Source organism: Odocoileus virginianus, chromosome 13 (assembly GCF_023699985.2).
Source record: "Odocoileus virginianus isolate 20LAN1187 ecotype Illinois chromosome 13, Ovbor_1.2, whole genome shotgun sequence".
Lineage (NCBI taxonomy): Eukaryota > Metazoa > Chordata > Mammalia > Artiodactyla > Cervidae > Odocoileus > Odocoileus virginianus.
In genome coordinates this window covers 42,679,297-42,692,118 of record NC_069686.1, presented here as the reverse complement: position 1 = coordinate 42,692,118, position 12,822 = coordinate 42,679,297, and positions in this window count along the sequence as shown.

The following is a 12,822-nucleotide window of genomic DNA, read 5'->3' as shown; positions in this document are numbered from 1 at the left end:
AGAACGGGAAGATGCAGCTCTCACTCTAGGGCCCACGCTTTCCCTTTCTGATCTCGGGCAGGTGTGGTTCTCCCCCTGGAGGGTTCGGGGGTGGAGTTCTCCCAGGACCCGCACACCGGTGCTGCTCAGGCTCCTGATGGCGTGCTGAGCGCAGGGTCTCTGCACACGGCACTTGGTTACCATCTTGAACCGATGTCTTGGGCAGCTGCAAATAGTCCTGAAGTGAGGCGTCTGGGGTAGCTGTTTCACTCTGTGAACTCCGGTCTGAAGGGCCCTGTTCAAGGCTTCTGCACTCAGCCCCCTGTGAGTAAGTGAAGCTAGACTATGGACAAAGGAAAGAAAAAGATTAGACTTAATTTTATTACTCTCAATTTTTATTTCTTGGTGACAACATATGTATGTAAACATGTTGTTGTTTAGTCACTAAGTTGTGTCTGACTCTTTGCAGCCCCATGGACTGTAGCACGCCAGGATCCTCTGTCCTTCATTATCTCCCAGAGTTTGCTCAAACTCATGTCCATTGAGTCGGTGATGTTATCTAACCGTCTCATTCTCTGTCGCCCACTTCTCCTCTTGCCCTTCATCTTTCCCAGCATCAGGGTCTTTTTCAATGAGTTGGCTCTTCCCATCAAAGTCCTGTCTCCTAATATCCTCACATTAGGGATTAGTATTTTAACATAAGAATTTTGGGAGGGACAGAAACATTCAGTCCGTAACAATTTCTCACTGTCTTAATGCTTTTTATGGTCTGTCAGAAGGACTGTTTGTACAAGTTAAGTTTGGAGCCCCGTTTCCGCTACCACTGAAGATCCTTCTGAATCCAATTGTAGCTTCAGTGGTTAAGTCCTCACAAGCCCAGGTCTCCAGAACTTTGAGTCTTCCCAATTTCTGCCTCAAAGCCTTCTCCAGAACTGTAGAAGCTCACTCAATGCTTCCTCCAGCTTATTGTGGAAATGTGGGGGAGTTCTTCACCCCCCCTCCAAGGGCAGCCCTAAACCAGTGGGAGACAGAAGTCTGTGGGAAAGTGTTGCAGCCACCTGTCTTTTAGATAGGCAATTCTGAGGGGCACTCAGCTTGTCAGAAGTCTGTCTTCAACAGCAGGGATCTTATGTTCCCTCATGGCACCTTTTTTTTTTGGTTTTCCCTCAACCCTGATTCATTCTCTCCATTTCCTCATCATTTCTAGAGATAAACAACATACATCCAGTTTCTTGTCTCAAGGTCTGACTTCAGGAAAACTCTAAGACACTCCTGATGCTTCTTTCCTCGCAACACCCCAGGTCTCCCGTTGCTCTGGGTTCAGATACTTTGCTTCTTTTGGTTCCATCAAGGCTTTCTTTCCTTGCTTTCAGAGGAAGACAATTCTGCCACTGTACCTACTAAACTGAGTCATACTGGTTACCAAACACACATGCGCATTTAACTCGCTGGAATGAACTCTCCTTTACAATAATACCCGCTTTTTATAAAAAACCCTTTACATGTGAGGATGCATGCTAATAGACCCATTAATACTGTTTCACTTAGTTATCATGCCACCAAGAAAGAATTGGCATTTCTATTTTACAAATGAAGAAACTGAGGCTCAGAAAAATTAATGGATTTCTTTCAAGACCATAAAGCTAGTAAGTGGTAGAATAAGCATTTGGTTGTGATCTGACTACAAAGCCCATTTCTTTTCTTCTTCTAATTGAGGTATAATTGACATACAACATTTTGTTGTTTTCAGGTGTACAACATAGCAGCTTGACATCTGAGTACATTGTGAAATGACAGTACACTGACAAATCTAGTCACTATCAGTCACCCTAAAAACTAACAAAAATTATTTTCTTCTGATGAGAACTTGCAAGATCTGCTGTCTCAGGAATCTTCGAATATGCACTAAAACACAGTTGACTGTAGTCACCATGGTACACACCACATGTCTGTGAGTTGTTCATTTCACAGCTGGAAGTCTATACCTCTGAGTCTCCATTACCCATATTTCCCACCTCTAACATCCCTCCCATCTATCAGTCACTACTCTGTTCTTCATATATGTGGACTTTCTTTTGTTTGTCTATTTGCTTTGTATTTTATATTCCACATAAAAATGAGATTATACAGAATTTGTCTTTCTCTGACTTATTTCACTTAACATAATACCCTCAAGGTCTACCCACATTCTTGTAGTTCAAGATTTATGGCTGAGTAGTATTCCATTCTGTATGTATATGTACATACATGTACATGCACATCTTTATCCATTCATCCTTTGATGGATTCTTAGGTTGTTTCTTGTATCTTGGCTATTGTAAATAAAGTTGCAGTGAGTGGAGATGTCTTTCCTAAGTAACGATGCAGTGACTATAGTGGTCTAAATATCTTTTTCAATTAGTGTTTTTGTTTTCCTTGGGCAAACACTCAGAAGTGAAATTGTTGTGTTGTGCTGTAGTTCTATTTTTAATTTCTTGAGAAACCTTCATACTGTTTTCATAATGGCTGTACTGACTTACATTGCCACAATAGCACACTAGGTATCCCTTTTCATCACATGCTTGCCAACACTTGTTTTTCCTTTTCTTTCTTTGAGAATAGTCATTCTAATAAGTGGGATGTGATATTTCATTGTGGTTTTAAATTGTATTTTCTTAATGATTAGTGATATTAAACATCTTTTCATGTGTCTGTTGGCCATATGAATGTTTTTGGGAAAATTTCTATTCAGATATTCTGCCTAGTTTTTAATTGGATTATTTTTTGCTATTGAGTTATTGAGTTCTTTAGACATTTTTATATTAACCCCCTTATCAAATATATTATTTGCAAATATTTTCTCTCATTTCATTCAAAAATTCTCTCAGATTTTGTTTTGTTGATAGGTTTTTTTTGCTGTGCAAAATCTTTCTAGTTTGATACGTCCCACTTGTTTATTTTTGCTTTTATTTCTTTTACTTTTGGAGTCATATCCTAAAAACATTGCTAAGACCTATGTCAAGGAGCTTACCATCTATGTTTTCTTCTAGAGATTTTGTGACTTAAGTTCTTGCATTCAAGTTTTTAATTCATTTTTGGAGTTAATTTTTTGATGTCAGATAGTATTGTTGTTCATGTGGCTGTCCAGTCTTCCTAACACTATTTATTAAAGGATTGTCCTTTCCCCACTGTATATTGCTGCCTCTTTTGTCTAAAATTCATTTACTATATATGTATAGACTTATTTCTGTGCTCACTACTCTGTTCCAATGGTTATTGTGCCTGTTTTTAATGCCAACACTGTGCCATTTTACTTACTGTAGCTTTGAAATATAGTTTGAAATCAGGGCCTATGACATCTGCTGTTTTGTTCTTCTTTCTTGAGAATGCTTTGGTTATTCAGGATCTTTTGTGGTTCCATACAAATTTTAGGATTGCTTGTTCCATTTCTGTGAAAATTGCCATTGGGATTTTGACAAGGATTGCACTGAATCTGTAGATTGCTGTGGGTTATATGGATATTTTCACAATATTAATTCTTCTAATTCATAAGCACAAAATATATTTTCATTAATTTGTGTCTTTTTCAGTTTCTTTCATCAGTGTCTTACAGATTTCAGTCACAGGTCTCTTACCACCTTGGTTAAATTTGTTCCTAGGTATTTAATTCTTTTTGATGCAATTATAAATGGAATTGTTTTCTTAATTTCTCATTTTGATAGTTTCTTGCTAGTGTATAGAAATGCATCAGAGTTTTGTATGTTGATTTTGTACCCTAAAAATTTACTGAATTTATTTGCTCTAATAGTTTTTTTTTGTGTGTGTGTGTGAAATCTTTAGGATTTTCTACATATAAAATCATATCTTGTGCAAATAGTGACAGTTTTACTTCTTCCTTTCCAATATAGGTGGCTTTACTTTCTTTTCTTTTTTTGCCTAATTACTCTGGCTGGGACTTCCAATACTATGTTGAATGAAAGTGGCATGAGTGGGCATCCTTGTCTTGTTCCTGATCTTAGAAGAAAAGCTTTCAGCTTTTAACTCTTGAGTATGATGTTACTGGTGGGCTTGTCATATATGACCTTTATAATGTTGAGGTACCTTCCCTTTATGCCCACTTTATTGTGAGTTTTTATATAAAGAATGTGGAATATTACCAAATGCTTTTTCCTGAATCTATTGAGATGATCACATGATTTTTATTGTTCATTTTGTTAATGTGGAGTATCACTTTGATTGGTTTGCTAATATTGAACCATCCTTGCATCCTGGGATTAATTCCACTTGGTCATGTTGTATGATCAATTTAATGTACTGTTGAATTTGGTTTGCTAATATTTTGTTGAGAATTTTTGCATCTATCTTCATCAAGGATATCGGCCTTTAATTTTCTTTCTTCTTCTTTTTTTAATGTGGTGTTTTTGTTTTTTGTTTTTGAATCAGGGTAAAAATAACCTCATAAAATGAGTTCGGAAGTGTTCCCTCCTCTTCAGTTTTTTGGAAGGGTTTGAGAAAGACAAGTATTAAATCTTTAAGTATTTGATAGAATTCACCACTGAAGCCATTTGGTCCTGGATTTTTGCTTTTTGGGAGATTTTAAATTACTGATTCCTTACTAGAAATTGGTCTACTCAGATTTTCTATTTCTTTCTCATTCAGTCTTGGAAGAGTCTAGGTATTTATTCATCTTAGTCTTGGGTGTTCATTGGAAGGACTGATGCTGAAGCTGAAACTCCAATACTTTGGCCACCTCATGCGAAGAGTTGACTCATTGGAAAAGACCCTGATGCTGGAAGGAATTGGGGACAGGAGGAGAAGGGGATGACAGAGGATGAGACTACTATGAACAATTATACACCAATAAATTCAGTTCAGTTCAGTTTAGTTGCTCAGTCGTGTCCGACTCTTTGTGACCCCATGGACCGCAGCACGCCAGGCTTCCCTGTCCATCACCAGCTCCCAGAATTCTCCCAAACCTATGTCCACTGAGTCGGTGATGCCATCCAACCATCTCATCCTCTGTTGTCCCCTTCTTCTCCTGCCCTCAATCTTTTCCAGCATCAGGGTCTTTTCAAATGAGTCAGTTCTTCACATCAGGTGGCCAAAGTATTGGAGTTTCAGCTTCAACATCGGTCCTTCCAATGAACACCCAGGACTGATTTCCTTTAGGATGGACTGGTTGGATCTCCTTGCAGTCCAAGGGACTCTCAAGAGTCTTCTCCAACACCACAGTTCAAAAGCATCAATTCTTCTGCACTCAGTTTTCTTTATAATCCAACTCTCACATCCATACATGACTACTGGAAAAACCATAGTCTTGACTAGACAGAACTTTGTTGGCAAAGTAATGTCTCTGCTTTTTAATATGCTGTCTAGGTTGGTCATAACTTTCCTTCCAAGGAGTAAGTGTCTTAATTTCATGGCTGCAATCACCATCTGCAATGATTTTGGAGCCCCCCAAAATAAGGTCAGCCACTGTTTCCACTGTTTGCCATCTATTTGCCTTGAACTGATGGGACCGGATGCCATGATCTCAGTTTTCTGAATGTTGAGGTTTAAGCCAACTTTTTCACTCTCCTCTTTCACTGTCATCAAGAGGTTCTTTAGTTCCTCTTTCTGCCATAAGGGTGGTGTCATCTGCATATCTGAGGTTATTGATATTTATTGATATTTCTCCCGGCAATCTTGATGCCAGCTTGTGCTTCTTCCAGGCAAGTGTTTCTCATGATGTATTCTGCATATAAGTTAAATAAGCAAGGTGACAATATACAGCCTTGACAATATACTCCTTTTCCTATTTGGAACCAGTCTGTTGTTCCATGTTCAGTTCTAACTGTTGCTTCCTGACTTGCATACAGGTTTCTCAGGAGGGAGGTCAGGGGTCTGGTGTTCCAATCTCTTTCAGAATTTTCCACAGTTTATTGTGATCCACACAGTCAAAGACTGGCATAGTTAATAAAGCAGAAAAAGGTATTTTTCTGAAACTCTCTTGCTTTTTTGATGATCCCGCAGATGTTGGCAATTTGACCTCTGGTTCCTCTGCTTTTTCTAAATCCAGGTTGAACATTTGGAAGTTCACAGTTCATGTATTGCTGAAGCCTGGTTTGGAGTATTTTGAGCATTACTTTACCAATGTGTGAGATGAGTGCAATTGTGTGGTAGTTTGAGCATTCTTTGGCATTGCCTTTCTTTGGGAACGGAATGAAAACTGGCCTTTTCCAGTCCTGTGGCCACTGCTGAGTTTTCCAAATTTGCTGGCATATTGAGGGCAGCACTTTCACTGCATCATCTTTTAGGATTTGAAATAGCTCAACTGGAATTCCATCACCTCCACTAGGTTTGTTCATAGTGATGCTTCCTAAAGCCCACTTGACTTCACGTTCCAGGATGTCTGGCTCTAGGTGAGTGATTATACCATCGTGATTATCTGGGTCATGAAGATCTTTTTTGTATAGTTCTTCTGTGTATTCTTGCCACCTCTTCTTAATATCTTCTGCTTCTGTTAGGTCCCTACCATTTCTGTCCTTTATTGAGCCCATGTTTGCATGAAATGTTCCCTTGGTATTTCTGATTTTCTTGAAGAGATCTCTAGTCTTTCCCATTCTATTGTTTTCCTCTATTTCTTTGCATTGATCGCTGAGGAAGGCTTTCTTATCTCTCCTTGTTATTCTTTGGAACTCTGCATTCAAATGGATATATCTTTCCTTTTCTCCTTTGCTTTTGGCTTCTCTTCTTTTCACAGCTATTTGTAAGGCCTCCTCAATCAACCATTTTGCTTTTTTGCATAATAGCTTTATAAGTGCTTAATCCACTACCTTTATGATGTATTTACCTTTACTAGTGATATTTACACTTTCATATGTTTTCTTGTTAATAATTAATGCCCTTTATTTTTAGCTTAAAGAAGTCTCTTGTAAGGCTACTTTAATGGCAATGAGCTCCTTTAGCTTTTGCTTGTCTGAAAAACTCTTTATCTCTTCTTCAATTCTGCATGATAATCCTGCCCACGTAGAGTGTTCTTGGTTGGAGTTTATTCTGTTTCAGCATTTTGAATATATCATGTCACTCCCTTCTGGCCTGCAGAATTTCTGCTGAAAAATCTGTTAATCTTCTTGAGTATTCCCTTATATGTAACATTTCTTTCTCCTGTTGTTTTTAAGGTTCTCTTTTTATCTTTAACTTTTGGCATTTTAATTGTAATGTGTGGCATGGATCATTTTAGATTCGTCTTTTTTTTAAGAATTCTGTGTGTTTCTTGGATCTAGATGTCCATTTTCTTATCTACATTATGAATGTTTTCAACCATTATTTCTTCAAATAAGTTTTCTGTCCATTTTCCTCTGTTTTTCTGGAACTCCTGTAATGAAATGTTATTTCATTTGATTTTGTCCTATAGGTCCTTTAAGATATCTTCATTTTGTAAAATTCTTTTTATCTTTTTACTGCTCTGTTAGGTGAAGTCCACTGCCTCGTCTTCTATGTCACTGATCCTTTCTGTTATTTTGTCTAGTCTGCTGTTGAAGCTCACTGGTGTATTGTTCAGTTTAGTTACTGTACTGTTCAGCTCTGGGACTACTGTTCGGTACTTTCTTATACCTTCTGTGTCTTTGTTGACATTCTTACTGTGTTCATCTATTCTTCTCCCAAGTTTCATGAGTCTTTTTATGACTGTTACTGTAAACTCTTTATCACATAAATTACTTATCTCCATTTCATTAAGGTTTTCTCCTTAGATTTCTTTTTCTTCCCCCAATTATTTTTATTAGTTGGAGGCTAATTACTTTACAATATTGTAGTGTTTTTTGCCATACACTGACATGAATCAGCCATGGATTTACATGTGTTCCCCATCCTGAACCCCCTCCCACCTCCCGCCCCATCCCATCCCTCTGGGTCATCCCAGTGTTCTCCTTAGATTTCTTTAAAATTTTTTTTATTTATTTAATTTCGGCTGTGCTGGGTCTTCATTGTTGCATAGGCTGTTCTCTAGTTGTGGAGAACAGGGCTCCTCTCTCCCTGCAGTGCACGGGCCTGTTGTTGCGGAGGCTTCTCTCGTTGCAGAGTGCTGACTCTAGGGCACGTGTGCCTCAGTACTTGTGGCTCGTGGGCTCAGTAGTCACGGCTCCCAGGCTCTGGAGTTGTGGTGCACAGGTTTAGTTACTCCACAGCCTGAGGGAGCTTTCCAGATCAGGGATAGAATACGTGTCTCCTGCATTGGCAGATGGATTCTTTACCACTGAGTCACTGAGCCTTTTCCTTGGGTTTACCTTTGTTCTTTCGTTTGGAACATATACCTGTTTCCTCATGTTGCTTGACTCTGATTTGGTTCTATGCATTAGGTAAGTCTCTCCCTGTCTTGAAGGAGTGGCTTTGTGGAGGAGATGAACCTTATCTTTCAACTTTGTCCTTACTCTTGGCTGTCTGTTGAACCTTTGTTATTACCCAAGCAACCTGATTTGTTTTTGATAGGTCCCAGTTGTAGAAGGTGTGCCAAAATCTGTCAGTGTTCCAAAAAGAGGAATCTCAGTCTGCACCTAGTTGCAGGCTGACTGGAAGCCAGACTGTCAGGGGGCGGCTTTGAAGACCGCAGCTGTGAATCCTGCTGGCCTCTGTGATCAGGTGATCACAGCAGTCCCTGTGATTAGGTGTCCCCTGGGCGACACTTGCAAACGTCAAGGTTTCAGGTGAGTATGGAAGCTCCTTTCTGGGAGGTACCAGAAAGCTGTAGTGAGGCTGAGAGAAAGCACAAAGATGGTGTTCCCCAGCCTACATTTCCTGGGAACACTTCTGTAACCTCTAGATGCATGGCAAGCCTGAAGCCTGGTCCCCAGGCTGAAGCTCCAGGACAGGTAAGATAAGTCTTTTTCACAGAAAGGATGGGGCTGTGTTTCAGGCTGCTATCTCTGCAGTGCCCTGGATGTGGTAGCCTGTCAAGAACTGTCTTCTTTGATTGTTACGACGAGTGCCCTGGAACCCAGGAATGCAATCCTCCTGGCCCCCAAAGCTAAGCAACCAAGGAACATCTCTTGTGTGATCTATGTATGCCCACAACTTTAGCAAGTTAGTGGGAAATCACAGGACCAGGGCTTACCTGCCAGCTTTTGCAGGGTTACTGGAGAGCACACGGTCAGGGCGTGTCTGCTCTCCCTTTCAAGGAAGGGGGAGAGCACAAAGTTGGTACCTACCAGTTCCTCTATCTCCAGACAGAGTCCCAACAGGCCCCTGCATCATTGACAGAAGCTTTAGGATTGTTAACTGCATCTCCATCACATGTAGGCACTTTTTAATCTGTCGCTTTTGTGCCAGTCTTGAAGAAATATCTCAGTTTGTTAAAGCTTTGGTTTTCAGTGCTAGGCATTTGGGAAGGAGATTCACTTCTCGGTTGCAGGTCCCGGTGGTGGGGGAAACTGGGGTGGGTCATGAACCCCTCGCTTCTCAGAGAGAAGCTCCAGATTTGTGAGATCCCTTCTGATTGTGGGTTGTCAGCCTGGGCATGGGGTTTTGGGTGAAACTGAATCTCTGCCTCTCCTACCCATCTCCATGTGGCCCTTTTACTGTTTCTCGTGAAGGAAATTTTTAGCTAGTTTTCAAGTCTTTTTAAGGGAATATTTTTTCTTATGTAGTTGTAGATTTGGCGTGTCTATGGGAAGAGGTGATTTTAGGATCTTCCTATATTGCCGTCTTCAAAGCCCATTATTTTAACCACTACATTAGGGAGCTCACCATATAAGGCTCTTAGAAATGGAAACTTCTCTATCGAATACTAATATGAATGGCTAAAGAGATAATGGGGTAGGAAGTAAAGTTGAGAGAGTTGGTCTATAGAAAACAAGGCAAAATCTTTTTAAAAGCTTCTGCACTTTTGTTCAGGCCTCTTGTACTGGCAGGATGAATAAGTGTCGTGGTCTTTACACTTTCAGGAAGCTCTAGGGCCACTGATGAGATCAGAAGTTACATGATAAACAGTACAAAAAAGCCCATTTGGGTACAATCCTGAAGTCCAACACTTTGGAGGTGCTTTTCATACAAAGGAAATTGTTCTACTAAATTCTGCAATGTTCCAATTAATTCATTTAATGCATATTTACCAAGCCCTGCCATGTGTAATGCACTGTAAATCAAAATAGACAAAGGTTTATGGAGGCTCAGGTCTCATCATGGAACCAATACTTCAGACTTTTTGTTCAATTATAAAAGTTGATATAGGAAGCTTTGAGGGGGTGGGGGTGGTGGCATATGAAAATTTATTACTTCCACATTTTCACCATCAAAACTTATAATCTTAATTTTTCCTTTTTGCCTTCATGGAGGGCCAAAAGAGAAAAACTGGCAACTTTAACAATGTGAATATGCATTAAATGAATTAATTGGAAAATGTAGAATATAGTTTAAATTGACCTCAATGAACTCAAATTCTTAGTGATCCACTTTATTAAACAATTTACTTTAGCATTTTTTAAGATGATTTTTTACTTGAGAAAAATTAAAATTCTAGTAGTATCATATAATTTAAGAAAAAGTATTTAGAACAATGTTATAACATGGTTCTCAATGAAATATGGTGACTTAAAACCTCAGTTAACTTAAAACTCTTGGAGGCAAAGGGAAGTAGAAAGATTCCATCTGATGTTACAGTAGGCACATAATTAGAGGTCTGGGAATGTTAGAGTACAAAGGTCACATGTTGTAAGCATGACTTTCTGTGGAGACAGGGGAGGCTAACCAGAAAAGTCATAGAACATCTACTCTCCCCTTAAATAACGGTGGGGAGAATTAGTAGCCCTTTTTTAAAGCTTAGCTGGAGGGAATTGAGGACCCAGGGCAGGTCTACTCTGTCTGACTACCTATCTTGACAAAATAATGTATTTAATAAATATTAGAATTTTGAACTCCTTAGGAACTGACTACATTTTGGGATCAATGCTATAAACCCAGCATCTTTATCCCATTGCATCCTTTGATGTAGAGGTAGGAGTTTACTTATGCAAACTTCTCTTGACATTTTACTGATAGAACCTCAAGTTCTTTTCAGATTACCATACACAGTTAGGGACTCGATTATATGATAGTTTCTAAAACCTTCATGAGGTTGTTAGTTTTGAATAATGAAAAAATGAGCCTGTGCAAAAGATTGTGCTTTGCTGGTTACTCGTTCTTATGGCAACCATACAAACTGGCAGCCCCTCAAGAATGAAAGTAGAAACTACTGCACTTTTAGCGCCATCACCACTGGCAGAATCAGCTACACCAGTGAAAAATAACAGCATTGGATGTAACTCAATCTTTCCTTGGTCAGCAATGGGAGCTAGGTAACAAAAGTAAAGTTTTTCTATTGGATTTCAGCACTATAAAAAGAAGTCTAGTATTTTGCCATTTAACATGTTGGATGGGACTACTTTAATACAAATTCAGTATAAACTGAAAGAACTTCAACATGTGTGTGTGTGCTCAGCCACTTCAGTAGCATCTGACTCTTTGCAACCCTATAGAGTGTTGTCCGTCCAGGCTGCCCTGTCCATGGGATCCTGGAGCAGGTTGCCATTTCCTCATCCAAGGGATCTTCCCGGCCTAGAGAGTAAACCCACATCTCCTGCAGCTCCTGTGTTACAGGGAGATTCTTTACTACTGAGCCACTTCGGAAGTCTTCAACATGTGTATAAATGTCTGAAATTCTACCTGAAGGATATTTTTAAAGTTTTTTTTACATGAGAACCGAACCTCTCCTTGCCTACAGATTATATTATTTTGATTGGCTGAATTTTAATGGATAATTTTAAATAACAAATAATAGAAAAGACATGATTGTTATATATTTAGTTATATATGAATTACTATGTCTGAATCCTGATTAGGATATATGAATCAGTACAGCTAATATATGGATGAACATAAACTATCCAACTGACCCACTTAGAAAAATTAGACCTAAGTACACTTTTACATTACTAATTCTAACAGTGGGAACAGACTTCATCCAGAACATTTCTTAGACCAAATTTAGGCAAGTCTAGGGCATCTTTCCTCAAAATGCCTAAAGCCATATCTGATAGTTAATGTCCCTACATTTAGTTTGTTCTTTGGTTAACAGCAGTTGGCTAACTTGGAGGTGTTGGATAAGTATCTTAAGCTGTAAAGGTGTATCTATGAACTAAGAAGTATTCAGTATCATCATTAGGCAGACATCTGTGACTTCTTTTAACTTTCATCGGTAAAAGCATTTCCTTTTCTGTGCTAATGCCAAACACTATTTGAATCAGAATTCTTGGGGTCCAGAAAGACAGTGTGATGAATCCATACCCTTTCATAGCAGGGAAATATTTTCTTTTTACATATTTAATAGCTATAATTGGAGGCAGAATTGTGACTACTACCAGAAATTAGGGATAGAGGTGACAAGCCATAGATTCCCACCAGCTACTCTTCAGGTACACATGATTCCTTTGGGAATTAGCCCAACACGCTTGTAAGATAGCCATTGCTTCTCACATTTAAATCTAGGGCTCAGGAAAATTGTTCCAACTCTGTGAAGCAAAGATGGCTTTACTTGGGAATATTCACTGTTCTCCCCATTTAGAAGCAAATCTGGAAGTAGTAGTAGATAATAAATTACAAATTTTCAAAGTTTGTCCTTTAGACTACCTTGCAAGTCAATGTTGACTTTGATGTAGAAAAGCTCTCTGTCGTTTAGTCCCTAAGTCATGTCTGACTCTTGTGACCCCATGGACTGTAATGTAGTTCACCAGGCTTCTCTGGCCAGGGGATTTCCCAGGCAAAAATGCTGCAGTGAGTTGCCATTTCCTTCTCCAGGGGATCTTCTTGACCCAGGGATCGAACTCAGTTCTGCATTGGCAGGCAGATTCTTTA